We start from the raw sequence: 17,710 nt of genomic DNA on the forward strand, positions 1-17,710 counted from the left end.
CTAAACTCACTCTTCAGAGAGAACTTATATCATGTCTGATTTATATTATGCATAGTATTATTGTCCTCATTTTACAGGTGAGAAAGCTAAGATTCAAGAAACGTAAAATACTTTACCCAAGGCCACATAGCTAGTCAGTCAAGTGTTCTATTTCCAAATTCAGAGGCTCTTTTAAGTTTATTTTCCATGTTCCACCCCCTCCCCTGCCATACACATTTTTTTTCTTGTAGAGTGGCAAAGATTTGTGTGTGTGTGTGGTTTTTACTTTTTTTTTTTCCTTGCTTTTTCCCTAAGGGGGAAATGGGCAATAGTTTGAGAACAACGTAGGGTGGCTGTTTTATCTACAAAATGTCATGCTACCTGGCCAGAGTATTCTCAAATGAAGGGGGCAATACATCATTTGATTTAAGAAATTGGTTTTGACAGTGGGTCACCATCCACAGAATTAATGAGACTGAGCCTGGTGGTGTCATGTCTCCCTCTTGTTTCATTTGCAGAGTAAAGGACAGATGCAGCTAGTACAACAGAGGGGATTTTGTTGGTATTTGCCAGGCTGATGAGCTCTCCCAGTTGTGGCTTCTATACTAGGACTCTAGGTCCTGGCTCTTGTTTGGGATTCCACCCACTTTTACCAAGTAACTGTTTGAAGAAAATGGAAACTGTAGCAATTTTATTTTTGTTCCAGTTAAAAATACTTCAACATAGACAATGATATCTCAACCCACTATTTTTTTTTCAAGATCATGATACTTAATGGTTTCATGGTATTAACTAAATGAATACCACCCCCGTAGCTTCATTTGTAGGTTTCTATACTTATCAAAATACAATTACTAAATTAATACATCAGGAAAGAGCAAGTTACTCCCAGTTTTGCTCTCATGGTTACTGAGAATAAAGAGAGGGAACAGAGGCATAAATATAATAGGAGAGTATTTTTTTTTTAAATGCTGAAGCTCAAACCCTATGGTAGGCAAGTGCTCTATCATAGAGCTACTTTCCCAGCCCAGTTATAGTATATATTTTTAATGTATACCTTTTAATTCCTAGAAATTTTTACATGACTTCTTTTTCATTTCTTATTTACAAAAGTTTGGTTTAACTCAAATTGTTAGAAAACATGAAGCAATAATAAGAAATCATCACACTGCTTTTTGAAATATAGTAAAACAAAGTATTCAACTAACACCAAGTGTGTTACACAGATAAAGAACAAAAGCAACTTGAGAACTTAAGTTGAAAGCCAGTTCTCTTTTTCACAATATAAATGCCAGAGTAATCAAATATTTAAAGATGGCATTCTACAATTAAAGACTAAATATAGCATTTCCATGTAAAGGCCTTCCCATATGCCAGTATTGCTTCAACAAACATAGCTTTAAAACAACTAAGTATGCTATTTAAAAATGATAGCTTCTCCCCCCCCACACACACACACACATAAAGATAAAGTGTTTAGGTCTTGAGTTGAGGCTGGGTGTATAGCTCAGTGGTAGAATGTTTGCCTACCAAAGCCCTGGGTTCAATCCCCAGTACCGTAAAGGAAAAAAAAATAAAATTGGGCTAGCCTTATAACAAAGCACTCTGTGATTATTTGATGAACATTAATATATTAGCTCAGTTCTTCCCTATGAGGGAAGATGAGGCCAAGATGGCACAAACACTATGTTTACTTTATAGACACAAGCCCACAAAACTAGGCTTCAAGAGTAAAGAGATACCATTTGTTTCATTGACAAGGAAGAAAAGTGGCTATCCACATACACCCAGATGATTTTAACTAGTTCTAGACATTTTAGACTATCCATTACATAGGAAATTCAGGGTTTTAAGGTTATCTTTCTAATTTGGGTACCACCTAAAATGGAGCAAAACTTGACATGAATTTTAATCTCATCTCTCAATGTTACTTTCCTTTGTAGTCTGTATGTTAACTACCAACTATCAACTACCAAATGCCAGCCAGTGGGCTGTTAGGGAGCCTGAGTTTCAGTATCAGTCCAGCAGTGAACACAGAGATATCACTTAACTTCTCAGATACTCAGTTTCCCATCTGTGAAGAAGCAGTAATTACAGACCCTTTAGGTGAAGCTAAGATAACTACATGAGAAAGTGCTGTGAGCATTTTTAAAAGCATGGCCCGAGACACATCAAGCTGTTATTATTATACTCTGTTATTTAATTTCTTCATGTAGACATGAAGCCATTAACTGAAATACCTCTCAATAACATGGTAAACTCTATCTTTAAGATTTCTAAAGGTCTTTGAAGATGAAAGGATGCTAAGAGGGTTCTTGATATGAGTTCTGGTCTTATGTGCACTAAATGGCCTGAGGGGGGTGTGATTGTGTTCTGATGGAGTTAATAAAAATTCAGAGCTTATGCTTGTTTTAAGAATTTTATTATAAATATTAACACTAGAAAGAAAAGTATAACAAACCCTTAATGCCCATAACTCAGGTTCAACTATTGTCAAGATTTTGCTACACTTTTTTTTTTTTAATTGGGTCTCACTATGTTGCCTAGGCTGGCCTTGAACTCCTGGCTCCAGCAATTCTGCCTTAGCCTCCCCAGTTCCTGTGACTACAGGCATGTGTCTCTGCATCCAGTACCATTCTTGTCTTATCCATTCCTTTTTCGTTTTGCTCCAACAAATCCCAGATTTTATGTTGTTTCAATACATAATTGAAGGTGTATTTCTTTTTTTATTCCCCCCGCCCACTTCTACTAGGGATTAAACTCTACCACCGTGCTACATCTCTAACCTAGTTTCCAAATAATGGTACAGTCATAACCTTGACCAGGAGGTACTTACTATTTTTGCTAGTGTGTTTTCAAGACTGAGGAATGCCTATATAATTTGCCAGATTCTACTGAATTATCCTTTCTGGGAGTTGAACCATTTTAAATAATCGAAATAATCATATGTGATAATATCTGTTTCCCTGCAAATCAGTAACAAAGTTGTCAATTTGATGGAAAAGAAATGGTACTTCTCAGTAATTTTAGTTTGTATTTTTCATTGTTTGTGAAGTTGAGCATCTTTTTGTAGGTTTAAAGGCTATTTTCATTTTCTGTTCTGTGAAATTACAGATCTTTTTTTGCTCATTCTTCTGTTGGGTTACTGCTTTTCTACTTGTTTGGAAATGCTTTATGGATCATGGATATTTGTTCTTTATGACAAAACTTTCCTGGTTTGTAAATTACCTTTCCCCCCATTAAAAAAAAATTTATAATTTATATAAATAGAATTTACCCTTTTTAAAGGTATAGTTCAACAAGTTCTGACAAACATACAATTGCATAAACTTCTATGATCACAATTGAGATTTATTTTCTTATTTTGAGTACGAGGGATTGAACCCAGGGCCTTGATCATGCTAGGTAAGAACTCTACCACTGATACAGACCCCCAGCACCACAGCCAACATTTAAAACAGTTCTTGTCATTTACCTTTGTTTTTTTTTTTCCCCTAGTGCTGAGGATTGAATTCTGGGCCTTGCATATGCTAGACAAGGGCTACATGCCCAGTCCCTTGTCATTTACCTTATGACTCTTTCTATTATGTTCTATTTTGCCATGATGTGCTTTTTTTCTCTTTTAAGCTATTACAACAATTATTTATGTAAACAGATTCTTTAAACAAATAGCTCATAATTCTCTTCAGAGTGTTAAATAGATTATATAGCCTAAATGTACAGTGTACCTGGGGACATAAGGACACATTGTTATAACTAATATAAATGTTTTTTTTTTTTTTTTACTAAAGCAATTTATAAACTTAAAATTTAAAAATTCCTGTAGTCAATCTGAATATGATTGCTCCTTTTTACTTGAAGGATTGTGGTAGGCTTAGGAAGCAAAAAGAAATGGGCAACTTCTAAAAGAGTTTAGTAGTTTTGCTATTTCCAATATACTCCTGAAAGGAATGAAGTATGCCACTCCAAAATATGCCACTTTGGTATGACAATTATTTTGAGTTGAAAGCAATTGAAGAACAGCACACTCAGGAAAAGCTCTAAAAATAAAAGAGCATAAATATCTCTTTTGTGGGGACTGGGGATGGAGCTTAGTTGTACAGCACTTGCTTAGCTCCTATAGTCTCTGGGGATTGGATTCCAGTCCCCAACCTGATTCCCACCCTCATCCCCCCAAAAATTTCCTCTTGTGAAGGAAATTTCCTTTGTAAATATGTTTCTTTCAGGAAAAAGAAAATGATGCCCCCACCCCATCCCCAATCCTGCCTTGTTAGCTGAGGAAATAACAAATGGGGGGAAAAGGTATTTGCAAAATTTTGTCACAAAGAGCAAATATTTATGACCCATAGATAATAAAGCTGATCACCTGAGATGACTAGATTCTGCCTGATGCATCTTATTCAACATCCTTTGTTTATCATAGATTTCCTAGTCTCCTTCCCTCAACCTGCCCCCTGCCCAAGTCCAAAACTTCTCCACACTTTGCTAAAATGGTATACAAGCCCTAGGGAATACCTACCTCTGGGCTTTCATTCTTTGTCTGTAAAGCTCCCATATGTATGTACAATAGTCTTTTTTTTTTTTTCCTCTTGTCTATCTTTTGTCAGTTAGTGGGGCTCCAGGCACTGCAGCTGAGAGGGTAGCTACAAGAAGAAATTTCTTTCCTAGCCTTCTCATATCACATGAGCCTTGTGAGTTTAGTGGGAGATTGTTTTGTTTGTTTTTGAGAACAGGCCGTCACTGATTAGCAAAGTTCAAGGACCTGGAGGTACATTTCCCAATGCCCAACAACCTCTGCACTGCAGGAGTCCTTTCTGAACCACAGGAAGTTTCATAAGCCATGGTCAGAGCTTTTTGCTCCTCTTCATTGGAGTTACAACACAGACCACCACCCACTCTACTTCCCAAATTCTGTTCTTCATATGGTGCCCTGTCTGGCACTTTCCAAATTCACAACAGACAGTCTTATCTCCTTGGTATATCTTTCAAGACTTGGGTCTTCACCTATCTGGTCAGCTTTTCAGATTAGTTTTTTTTTTTTTTCTCTCTCCTTTTCCTTACCTTTTCTTCCCTCTGTCCCCCTTCCTTCCTTCCACTGGAAATTGAATTCAGAGCCTCATGAATACTAAGCATAACCTCTACCATTGTGCTGTATCCCCAGTACCCCCAAATCTTCTAATTCCCCTCAATTTTATGTTAATAGTTTGTACCTAAGTTTTAGCAAATGACCTTTCTTCTATTCTCTTCCTCTCATCTATCTCCCTTCTTTAAGATTCAAACTAAGGGGCTGGAGATGTGGCTCAAGCGGTAGTGTGCAGCCGGGGTTTGATCCTCAGCACCACATACAAATAAAGATGTTGTGTCCACCGAAAACTAAAAATAAATAAATAAATAAATATTAATAAAAATATTCAAACTAAGTCTCACCTCTTTGAAGACTTCCCAGATGAAATAATGTTCTTCTGATGTTCTGATCACATTCTTCATAGATCTATTGATAGGCTAATCACAGACTCTCATTATTATGTAATTGTTCCATGGGGTACCTTTCCCTCATCAACTGAATTAAACATTTGGAGGGCAGGAAAGTATTTAAAACTTCTTTTATGTCCTGCCCAGTTTCTAGGGTGCTATGGATCTAGGGAGGGCTCAGTAGTTAAGTAGTGAAAGAATGGATGTTCCTTGAGTGTGGATGCAGCCCAGCAGGGAACAAGAGAGACCAGTGCAGAAGGCCTACATCAGCAACTCAGGTCTTCTTTGGTATGGATAATGTATGCAGCCCAGTTTAAGCTGCCCAGAAGCCTCCTTCACCAACATTTTGCAGCCAATGTAAATTTGTAAAGAAGGACTTTATTTTGTCCTTATTTGTAAAGAAGGACCAGTATAGTCCTGGAATGCCTTTCTTTTTTTTCTTTTTTTTTTTTTTTTTTTTTAATTTATTTTTTTTTTTAGTTTTCGGCGGACACAACATCTTTGTTTGTATGTGGTGCTGAGGATCGAACCCGGGCCGCACGCATGCCAGGCGAGCATGCTACCGCTTGAGCCACATCCCCAGCCCCATGGAATGCCTTTCTTGAAGAAACAAAAAAGCATTTCTGTTTACCTAAAGCTGTTGCTATAAAACAGATTTCAAAATCAGGTATGGTGGGCTCTGGGTAGAGGTACCATGTATTGAAAAGCAGCCATCAGATCTCTGCTATGTTAGAGATAAACATTCCATATTTAGCCACAGAACATTCCCCATTTCTCCCTCCATCTCTCAGCCCCTTGACATTACATCTCAAGCAAACTTTCCAGAAAATGTCCTTTTATTCTACCCATGTTACAAAATGAATGTGAATTCAATGAGACCGCCACATGACAAGGGTTGGCTCTTCTCTTTGTGGACAGCATTAGTCTCCCAGCCATACCTCTGAATTTAAAGGCCCTGACTGAGAGAATGCTGCTGTGGATGGGCCACAGTTTTGGTAAATACTCCATGGCAAAAAGAGTTCAGGGGCTGGGGTTGCGGCTCAGTGGCAGAGCTCTTGCCTCACACGTATGAGGCACTGGGGTTCCATCCTCAGCACATGTAAAATAAATAAATAAAATAAAGGTACTGTGTCCATCAAAGGTAAAAAAGAAAAAGAAAAAAAAAATTTTAAAAAAGAGTTCAGATTCTCTTTACTTATATACAAAATAAGGGATGGAGAGTTGGCAGATGTCAGTGGAAAAGGTTACAATCAGTTGGAACGACTGATTAAAATAAATATTGGGAAGTTCAATGTCCTGGCCAATTGAATAAAAACAATTGTTTTTTTTTAAACCTTCAATAGCAAATATCTCTCATACTAATGCAAGCTCCTACAACACATTTCAAATCAATTCACTGAAAATCATTTCTGACAGGCAGAAACCTTCTGGATTTTCTCTAAGGCAGATTGACTGTACTCTTGTCCTCAGCTGGTTGAGCCCCAAAGGCAGTGTCTCAAAGTGTTTGGAAGGGGGAACCTAGGGGCTACCACTGCTTTGCCATTTGTATCTGTAATAGCCACTCTGCACTGTCCTTTTATTAGGGGTCATTGAGGGGTGTAATGAAGATTAAGTGAACTTCTATTGACAGAACACTCAGAAGAGTGCCTGGTACCCTGTAAGAGCTTAAAAATATTCAAGGAATTTTTTTTTTCCCCTATCAGACAGGCCTTCTTTAGGAATAATATCTAAATTGGAAAACATAACATGTCAACTGCTTCAGGGTTGTTTTGTTTCTCTCTATAGAATTTCTTTCATTGATGGGCTGGGTTTGTGGCTCACAGGTGAGGCGCTCGCCTAGCATGGGTGAGGCACTAGGTTTGATCCTCAGCACCACATAAAAATAAATAAATAGGGAGTAGGGTTGTGGCTCAGTGGCAGAGCACTTGCCTAGCATGTGTGAGGCACTGGGTTCTAAGCACCACATATAAATAAATGAATAAAATAAAGGTTCATCAATATCTAAAAACATATTAAAAATAAAGAAAGAAAGAAAATAAAGGTACTGTGTCCAGCTACAACTAAAAAAATTTTTTTAAAGAATTTCTTTCATTGAAAATGAACTTTTTATTTTCACAATAACTTCATTTTGTTTGTTTATGTGGTGCTGAGGATAGAACCCACTGCCTCACACGTGCTAGACAAGCATTGTACCACTGAGCTACAACCCCAGCGCCTGAACTTAAACTTGAATGAGGGCAAACAAACTGTGTTTACCCACTATTTGAGGAACAATTAAGTTTTACTTTCAAATGTCCTTTGGGAGTCCTGTATCTTTGCCAAAAATGACTCAGATGTTAATGCTTTTTAAATTTTTCCTCATCTCAGGGAAGGTAGAATTCTCTCTTTCTTTTTATTGACATATAAGCATCCATTCTTTTTAGATTCAATTAAATCATAAGAATTTTCAACTGTGATCTATAGGAAATAGTAAGTGGAAATTACCAGCAAACACCTTAGACCCAGTGGTTTTGTGCAATGTTGGATTTTTTTTTTTATCTCAAAGCTTTAACTTAAATATTTTTATTATATTTTTTTTATTTCTTGATGCCAATGATTGAACCCAGACCCTCTTAAATGAGTGCCAGGCAGGTACTGTACCAGTGAGTTGCACCACTAGACCCAAACAAAAGTTGGAAAGTTGGTGTTTTTTTTCTTTTCCTTCTCTTTTTGTGGTGCTAGATATGGAATCCAAACAAAAGTTTTAAAACTATTCTTATTGTAGTTGATTCCCAATCTTTTTTTTTTTTTAGGGTGCTTAACTACCCAGCCACATCCCCAGCCCTTTTTTATATTTTATTAGAGAGAGGGTCTTGTTGATTTGCTCGGGGCCTCACTAAGTTGCTGAGGCTGGGTTTGAACTCATAGTCCTCCTGTCTTTGCCTCACGACACGCGCTACCGTGCTAGGCTGATTCCTAATCTAAAACTGGCTTTTGCTCTGGAATATTTTTGCTCCTTTTCTGTTTAGATTTCCATATAATATAAATAAATATATTTATTTATATTATATATATGTATATATAATCATGTATACATATATATATATATTTTTTCACTACTAAGAATTGAACCCAGTGGCACTTTATTACTGACTTACATCCTCAGCCCTTTTTATTTTTTTATTTTGAAATGGGTATTACTAAATTGCAGAAGTTGGCCTCAAAATTGCAGAGGCTGGCCTGGAATCTGTGATCCTCCCACCTCAACCTCCCAAGTAGCTGGGATTACAGGTGGAAAGTAAAATTTTAAACATAGAAAAGTGAACATTTTTCTTCCTTTCTTCATAATCTTTTCTGCACACCATTGCAACTCCTAAAGTGCCCAGACCAGGATCATTTTTCATTTTTGGTACTAGGGATTAAAACTAGAGATATTTTACCAATGAGCTACATCCCCAGTCCTTTTTATTTTTTATTATAAGTCAGAGTCTTACTAAACTGCTTAGGGCCTCACTAAATTGCTGAGGCTGGCCTCAAATTTGTGATCGTCCTGCCTCAGCCTCCCAAGCCACTGGGATTACAGGCATGCATCACCACACCTGGCTCATTTTTCTTTTTTATTCATCTAGGTCTTATTAAAACAATACTTATGGTTATTGGCATTTAAAAATATTTTTTCACAAAATTGTTAGAGTCTGCTTCATTATCAGGACTTAAGTTTTCAGAAGTTTTCCATCTGAGATCTCCTACTTAATCTCTAGATCCAGTTAGTTCTTTGTATTATTAAAATGTAATGATGGGCTGGAGATACAGCTCAGTTGGTAAAGTGCTTGTCTCTCATGCACAAGGCCCTGGCTTCAGTCCCAACACCATTAAAAAAAAAAAAAAATGTAGGGCTAGGGATATAGTGCTTGCCTTGCATGCATAAGGCCCTGGGTTCAATCCCAACACCACCAAAAAAAAAAAGTAATGGCTTTTAAAAATTACAATTATAATCTGTCTTTTAGTTTTTTTTATTATAAAATTAAAAAATATTCTAAGGGCTGGGGTTATGGCTCAGTGGTAGAGTGCTTGCCTCGCGCGTGCAAGGCCTTGGGTTCGATCCTCAGCACCACATATAAATAAAATAAAAATAAAGTTATTGTGTCCAACTACAACTACAAAAATAAATTTAAAAAAATATTCTAGGCATATAAAAAATGTGGACAAAATTACTTAAAAATCTGTGTCCAGTATCCATTTAAGATACACATTAACATTTTGTCCTATTGCTTTATTATTTTTAAATAAATAAAATACCACAACTAAATGAAGACTGCTGGGCTGGGGATGTAGCTCAGTGGTAGAACACATAGCTGATGTGTATGACACCCTGGGTTTAATCCCCAGCACCACCAAAAAAAAAAAAAGATTGCTCCCTATTTTTCTTGCTTTCACTCTCCCAATTTTGGAATATAACCCTCCCACCTATCTGTTTTGACTTCCTCTCTTTTTCTTTCTTGGTCCTAGGAGTTGAACCCAGGGCCTCCTGAATAGTAAAGACAAATTCTACCACTGTGGGACACTCCCAACCCCCTGTTTCCTTAACCTCTAGAGGAGACGAGTAATTATCACTTGATATGAGGGTTAATATTAACATCAAGGGCTTAGAGGTCTGAGAAGATGATGTGATAAAATATCATAATGACTGAGGACTTTTTCATCAGATATGTGCTTTCCTTGGCCAGTTCTTATCACAGTAATGAGGAAATGTGGAGCCTATAATGAAATCTGCTGGGACACAGACATCCCAAACTATGGGGTTCATTTGAGAGTGCTTGCACCGGGTAGTACCCTGGCATGAAATATTTCAGCTCATTCTAATAGGCCCAAGGGAGGCAGGATTGGCAAGTCTAGTGATGGAAAAAATCATTTGTTTTCCTCCTTCATCTTGTCCCAGAAACCTGCATCTCCAGGTTCACAAAGAGCATATGACTCTCTGGGACACCAACAACGTGCCCAAACAAACACGGAAATGCTTTCCCTCTGTGTAATCATCTTTGCTGGCATTAATTGAACTTTTATTATGCGCCGGGCATTGTGCTTTACATGCTTCATTTTATTTAATCCCCATAGGAATCCTACAAGGCAAGTAATATCATCCCCCACTCCCATGTTCTAGACGTAGTACAAGTTACCATGGGTCACACTATCTCAGCCCACATTTGGACACAGTCAGTCTGACTTCCGAGCCCAGATACTTAGCCACGGAATATATTATCTTTCAAATATATTGTTTATTTTTGTCACTGTCATGAACAAAATGGAAGTTACTATGGTAATAGTCAAAGCCACAGAAATTGACCAAACAGAAGAGAAACTGACTATATCAGTGCAGCTACCCCAGTGCCTATTTTTTTTTAATTTTTATTTTTTTTTTTTAATTCTTGTTAGCTATACATGACAGTAAATGGATTTTGGTATACATGAATATACCTTCTCATTCTTGTGGTTGTACACACTGTGAAGTTACACCGGTTGTATATTCATATACGGACACAGGAAGGTTATGTCCCATTCATTCTACTGTCTTTTCTATTTCCACCCTCCCCCTTCTCTCCATTTCCCATTGTCCAATCCAACGAACTTCTATTCTCCTCCCACCCCCTTATTGTGTGTTAGCGTCTGTATATCAGAGGGAACATTCATGCCTATCTTCTTTTAAAAAGATTTTTTGACACTGGAGATTGAACCAAGGGGCACTTTGCACAGCCCTTTTATTTATTTATTTATTTATTTTTAAATTAGTTGTTGATAGACTTTTTTATCATTTATTTTTAGGTGGTGTTGAGACTCGAACCCAGTGCCTCACACATGCTAGGCAAGCACACTCCCACTGAGCCACGACCCCAGCTCTCAATCCTTTTTATTTTTATTTTGTGACCAGATCCTGTTGACTTGCTGAGGCTGGCCTTGAACTTGTGATTCTCCTGCCTCAGCCTCCAGAGTTGCTGGGATTACAGGCCTGCCCTCAGTGACTGGTTTACTAAAGCCTATTTTCTATCAGCCTTGAAGCAACAGACTTCCATTATCTTTAAGTTTGAATGTCATAGAATTTTTGAGAGAAATTTTAGCACTACTTCCTCCCTCCCTTCCTTCCTTTTCTCCCTTCCTTTCCTTTCCCCTACCTTTTTTCCTTCCTCTCCCCTATCTTTTTTTTGTGTGTGTGTTGTGTGTGTATGAGGAGCACAGGAATTGAATTCAGGGGCACTTGACAACTGAGTCATATCCCCAGCCCTACTTTGTATTTTATTAGAGACACGGTCTCACTGAGTTGCTTAGAGCCTCGCTTTTGCTGAGGCTGGCTTTGAACTCTTGATCCTCCCTCAGCCTCCTGAGCTGCTAGGATTATAGTTGTGTGTCTTTATTTTTGACATGGGGTTTTGACATGTGGTGCTTGGGTTGGCCTCAAGTGATGTTATCTCCTCATTCTCGAGTAGCTGGGACTGTAGGCATGTGCCACCATGCCAGACTAGCAAAATATATTGTTTCACATAACAAGAAGTCCTACTCAGGGGAGCTTCAAAGTTGGTAAATTCAAAGACCAATGAAGGTTCCTTGAATCTACCATCTTTGCTGATGTCAGGGTGTCAATTTCATCCACAGTATGGCTGCAGAATTCCCAGGTGCCACATTCAGGCAGGGGAAATCCTGTGGAAGAAGGGATGGGTCTTTTTGTGGTCTTTTTTTCAAGGTGAGAAAACTTTTCTCGAAAACCACTCAGAGGACTTTCCTTCCTGTCTCAGTATCTCTGGGGTTGGTTATGTGAGACCTGCCCATACCTAAAGCCACTCTGGTACTGAGAAATGTGACCATCACATCCACAACCCACTGGGAACATCAGGCCTTGCCCTGAGCTGGAATTGGGCCTCTTACCAAGGAGAAGATTCTTGAACTAAAGTCTTTATTTAGTTAACAAGGAAGAAATGGATAATGGATGTTGAACGTGCACCAAAATCTAATATTTGGGGTAAGAAAGACCAATATTTACTTGGCCCTATTCTTTGCCAAGGGCTTTACATGATTTCTTTCACTTAATCTTTACAATAAACTCAAAAAAGTAAAATGAAGACATTGTTATTTCTGTTTTGCTGATGATAAACCTGAGTTACAAAGGAGCTACTTAAATCCCTAGGGCCACATGAGAGCAACAGTGTTATCATTCAAACTGGCTGGTCTGCCTGACCCACAAGGTCAGGCTTTTTCCATGTCGCCCATATATCAAGATAATAGTTGTCTGTTAATGTGGCCTTTATGATAAATCTCCCTGATAATTTAACTTAGTTTCTAGCACATTTTAAGAATATTACCTATACTGGGTGCAGTGGCACATGTCTATAATTCCAGCTATTGGGGAGGCTGAGGCAGGAGGATCACAAGTTCGAAACTAGTCTCAGCAATTTAGGGAGATCTTGTCTCAAAACAAAACAAAACAAACAAACAAACAAAAAAACATAAAAAGGGCTGGGGATGTAGCTCCATGACAAAGCACCCTTGGCTAAATCCCCAGTACTGAAGGAAAAAAAAAAAAAAAGAAAAGAAAAGAAAACATATAAGATTACCTACAATCATAGTTAAATAAAAATAAATATAGTTCTATTATGCTCATTGTTTCATGACCTACTTTAAAAAATATGCTAATATCCTCATCAGTGAAAAATGAAACCCTTTGTTTTATTTGCTTGAGTTTTCAGAAGTTTTAACAGTTTATTCTCTGCTTGCAAACCAAGGGGGTTCTTTACAAAGGTGAATCAGGCCTGGTGTGGTGGTGCACGCCTGTAATCCCAGTTACTTGGGAGCTTGAGGCAGGAGGATCACAAGTCTGAGCCCAGGCTGGACAACTTAGGGAGACCCTGACTCAAACAAACAAGGCAGGGAATGTAGCTCAGTATTAGGGCACACCTGGGTTCAATTCCCAGTACCGATCAATAAATAAATACGTAAGTAAATAAATAAAGTAAAAGGTGAATCAGTGGTTGTGGACAAGGCTCAGCGATACAGCACTTGCCTAGCATGTACGAGGCCTTGAGTTCAAGCTCCAGCACATACACACAAAAAGTGTGATAAACAAAATAAAGGTATTGTGTCCACCTACAACTAAAAAAAAAAAAAAATCCTACTATTCCCTCCACTTGCCCACTTAAGAAACACTGGCTTCCTTTCTTTTATTTTGAGTATGCCAAAGCGCATTTTTGCCTCAGGACCTTTATACTTTCTGTTTTCTCTGCCTGAAATGCATTTGCTAAAAATAGGAAATGACCAGCTCCCTCCCTTCCTCTTTTCTTGAACTGACCTCCTCAGTGAGACCTTTAGTGTTCAGTCTATGTAAAACATTCATCTTTTCTTCATGATTTCTATTAAAGTTATACTTCCTAACATTACTATATAATTACTTTGTTCTTTGCCTGCCTCTCTCCAACCCCATTAGAACAAGATTTTTTTTTTTTTTTGGTAGTGCTGGGGATTGAACCCAAGACCTTGTACATGTGAGACAAACACTCTACCAACTGAGCTACATCCCCAGCTCCTGAGTGAATGTTTTAATATATAAATGATTGATGAGCTGTTTGTGTATGTGCATATATATTTATTTATGCACTTTTTTAAAAAATTGAGATAGGATCTTGTTATGTTGCTCAAGCTGTCTGCAAACCCATGATTCTTATACCTCTGCCTTCAAGTAGCTGGGATTATAGGTGTGTACCACTACTGGGCTTTATATTTTTCTTTCTATATATATATATATATATATATATATATATATATATACGTTTTAGTTGTAGATGGAAAAAATACCTTTGTTTATTTATTTTTATGTGGTGCTGAGGATGGAACCCAGCGTCTCACACATGTGAGGCAAGTGCTCTACACTGAGCCACAACCCCAGCCCTATTTTTTCTTTTTATCAACAACTTGTCCTATCCTTTGCTTTATTCATTAAAGATGTTCAACATTTTTATTGCGTTATCTAATTTCTTTATTTATAATTTTTTTTAGTTGTCAATATACATTTGTTTATTTATATGTGGTGCTGAGAATCAAACCTAGTGCCTCACACATGCTAGGCAAGTGCTCTACCACTAAACTACAACCCCAGCCATAAGTTCTTTATTTTTAAAAATATATCACACCTGTTTTTTATGTTACAAACACTTCCTCCAGTTTTTTCCTTACTTTTTAATATTGTATGTATGTGTATGTTAACAATATTTAATTTTTTTGTATCTGTGTGTGTTAACAATATTTAATTTTGGGGAGGGTACCAGGGACTGAACTTGGGCATTCAACCACTGAGCCACATCCCCAGCCCTATTTTGTATTTTATTTACAGACAGGGTCGCACTGAGTTGCTTAGAGCCTTGCTTTTGCAAGGCTGGCTTTGAGCTTGCGATTCTCTTGCCTCAGCCTCCTAAGCCACTGGGATTATAGGTATGTGTCACTGCACCCAGCTGTAATATTTGACTTTTTTTACATCGTAGAATATAAAAATCCTTTCCTTTGTGATGTTGTATTATCTTTATTAGGACAAATTGACAGAAGAAAAATTTTACTTCTAAATATGTGTAGCTAAATGATGAGGTGTTATTATTTTTTTTCTATATTTATCATTTGTGTTCCTTTAAAAATTTGTTTAAAATTGTAGATGGATACAATACCTTTGTTTTATTTATTTTTATGTGATGCTGAGGATTGAACCCAGTGCCTCACACATGCTAAACAAGCACTCTACCACTGAGCTACAACCCCAGCCCCTTGTGGACTTATATAATACTTAAGGAATCTGAATGTGATTGAAGCTTTTTGGTTGATAACCATATGTATAGAATTATATTTTTTTCTCATAATGGTTTAACTGATGAGAAAGAAGGGTCAAAGCTTTTAGCTCAGTGGTCCTATGCTTGCCTAGCCTGTGCTAGGCTCTGCTTTTGATTCTCAGCATGCTACTCCACCCTTCACCCCTCACCAAAACACCACCACCAACAACAAAACTTTTAGTAAGTCTTCCCTTTTACAATAATTTAAAGGAAATTATTTGATGTGTGGGATAATTAAAATGATAAAAACATTTGTGTTTATAATGTTTGTATACATTCAGTAAGCTTTAAATATATTCCCTGATTATCATAGAAATAAAAGATTATGAGGCTATAAATCTAAATCAAAACACTCTTGTATTGCTGGGAAATTTATGGTGATAGAGTCCATTTTCAAATTCAGTTCTGCGTCTGACAATAAGTCCTTTCAAAACTGACTTGACTGCATAAATTTTATTTATTCCACCCCTTCCCTCAACTTTAAATGTTAAAAATGTCTGGTTGCTTCATATGACATTTTGAATTTTTACAAATATCATTTTCATAAGCCAAAATTTATTTTAAAGAGTATATTCTTTTTATATATATACATTTATTTTGTTTATTTTTATGTGGTGCTGAGGATCAAACACAGGGCCTCACACATGCAAGTGCTCTACCGCTGAGCCACAACCCCAGCCCCTCACAAGCCAAATTTTAAACTCATAATTTTATTAAAAAATTCTATCAGAGAAATTTAGAAATAATATTATGCTCCACTTAGGAAACAGCATGCCAATTCTTCCTTCCTTCCTCCTTTATTTTTTTGCCTTCTGTTGCTTAAATGCATTGTTTCTGCTTATTCAATCATACCTCACCATCCAACTCAGTGCCTCATGTTGTCAGGAGCTCTACCACTGAGTTTCATTCCCTGCCCCCCATCATACCTTTTTATTAAAACTGGTTCTAATGGATGTTGACAAATATAAAAATTAATTCAGTCCTTTGGAGCTTAAAAGTAGCATCAAGAAATCGTGTTTGTGATGTGGTGGATCACAAAGCATTTTAAATGAATTTTTCTTCAAAGTATTCAGAGACTTTAAATAATTTGTTCTGGATAAGATTATTTCCCCCTTTGTATCTACAATAAGACAAGTTATTTAACTTCTTTAACCTACACATTATACTCTTAAATTGGAGTATTTAAGAAGGACTGTGTTGATATGACATAATATTTGAAAAATGAGATAATGAAGTCAAGTAAGAAAAAAATCTTTCATAAATTGTCCTATTCCCTTATAATGGGTTAATGTGCCTGGCACACACAGGAACCAGCTGAGTTTCACTCAGTAGCTGTGTGGCTGGGAAAAAGCCTTTAATACAAGACCTATAAAGTGGGCTGTTCCTTCTGGAGTTGTGAATCACTAGGAGTAACAGGAGTGTTTTGCAAGCTGGAGGTGTGAGTAAGCCTCAAGGAAGGCAGAGCAGGTTTGCAAGCCCATTTCTGCCTCAGGTAGAAGGATGAGCCAATTCTTCTCCCCTTCCGGTCATCTGGGGGCTATCTCTCTCTCACCAGATCACAAAAGAGCATGGCTGACCACGGACCAAGCGCAAAAATCATAAGGGTTATGTTAAAGCCTTCGAAGCAGTAGAAGCCACAGCAGAATGGTCCCAGCCTTGCTACCTCCTGTACAACTGCTGCTGTAGGTGTAAAACTGGCATAAAGTAGTTCTAACTAATTTTCAGTTGTTTTGAAGATTAGGGGAGATCATGCAAGAATGTTTAGTTGTAAAGGGTGAAAACTTCATCTTTCTAAACCCCTTTCTTCCCCTTTTAAGAAAACCTCTGCTGAAGCCAGAGTACCATAGGAGGGTTGAAGCTTCAAAACAACTTCCTTGCGGTCAAGGTCTCTGCAAGCAAATTACTATGATTTAAATCAATCCTGTAACAGCAAGGTGCAAAAGATGAGTCCTCTCAGGTGGCTTGAATAAAAAAATTGACTGGAGGGATCTTAGAAAAATGAAAATTTTAAATTTATTTTAAATTTTTTGCATGTGGGTGTAAAGTTCCCTGTTTGCCTTAACTTCACTATTTCACCCTGCCTTGTGACCTAGGCTGGTTGTGGAAGTGGGTATTCACAAAGTACATTTAATTATTACTCGATTGTTTTTTAACTATGGAACTATTCATCTTCCTCTACACCAAGTGGCTTCTAAAATCATAACGATTTGGCCACCTTCACTTGTGAAAGAGCCTTCGCTGGGGGTGGGGGGAGGGTAAGATCGAAGTTCAAATTAAAGACCAGAAAGGATGTTTTCCTTCGAATAACCTCAACCCAGCTGCTATCTTCCCACCCATCTCTGCTAACTTTTAACCCTCCAGGAGCGGCGGGCTGCAGGAGGCCGGCGCTCTGGGGCACCCTCCGCTGCCGCCCTCAGGACCCCGCG

General features: G+C 37.7%; 1 protein-coding gene across 2 annotated transcripts in view; it reads left to right on the forward strand.

Annotated features, from left to right (window-relative positions):
• Rassf3 (Ras association domain family member 3) overlaps positions 1-17,710 on the forward strand; it is a 137,831-nt gene that overhangs the window by 50,144 nt on the left and 69,977 nt on the right. The gene's annotated exons all lie outside the window — the stretch shown is intronic.

The sequence above is a fragment of the Marmota monax genome, unplaced genomic scaffold (assembly GCF_021218885.2).
Source record: "Marmota monax isolate L192 unplaced genomic scaffold, Marmota_monax_Labrador192_F-V1.1 WCK01_AAM20220418_F8-fsc00056, whole genome shotgun sequence".
In the NCBI taxonomy this organism is placed as follows: Eukaryota; Metazoa; Chordata; class Mammalia; order Rodentia; family Sciuridae; genus Marmota; species Marmota monax.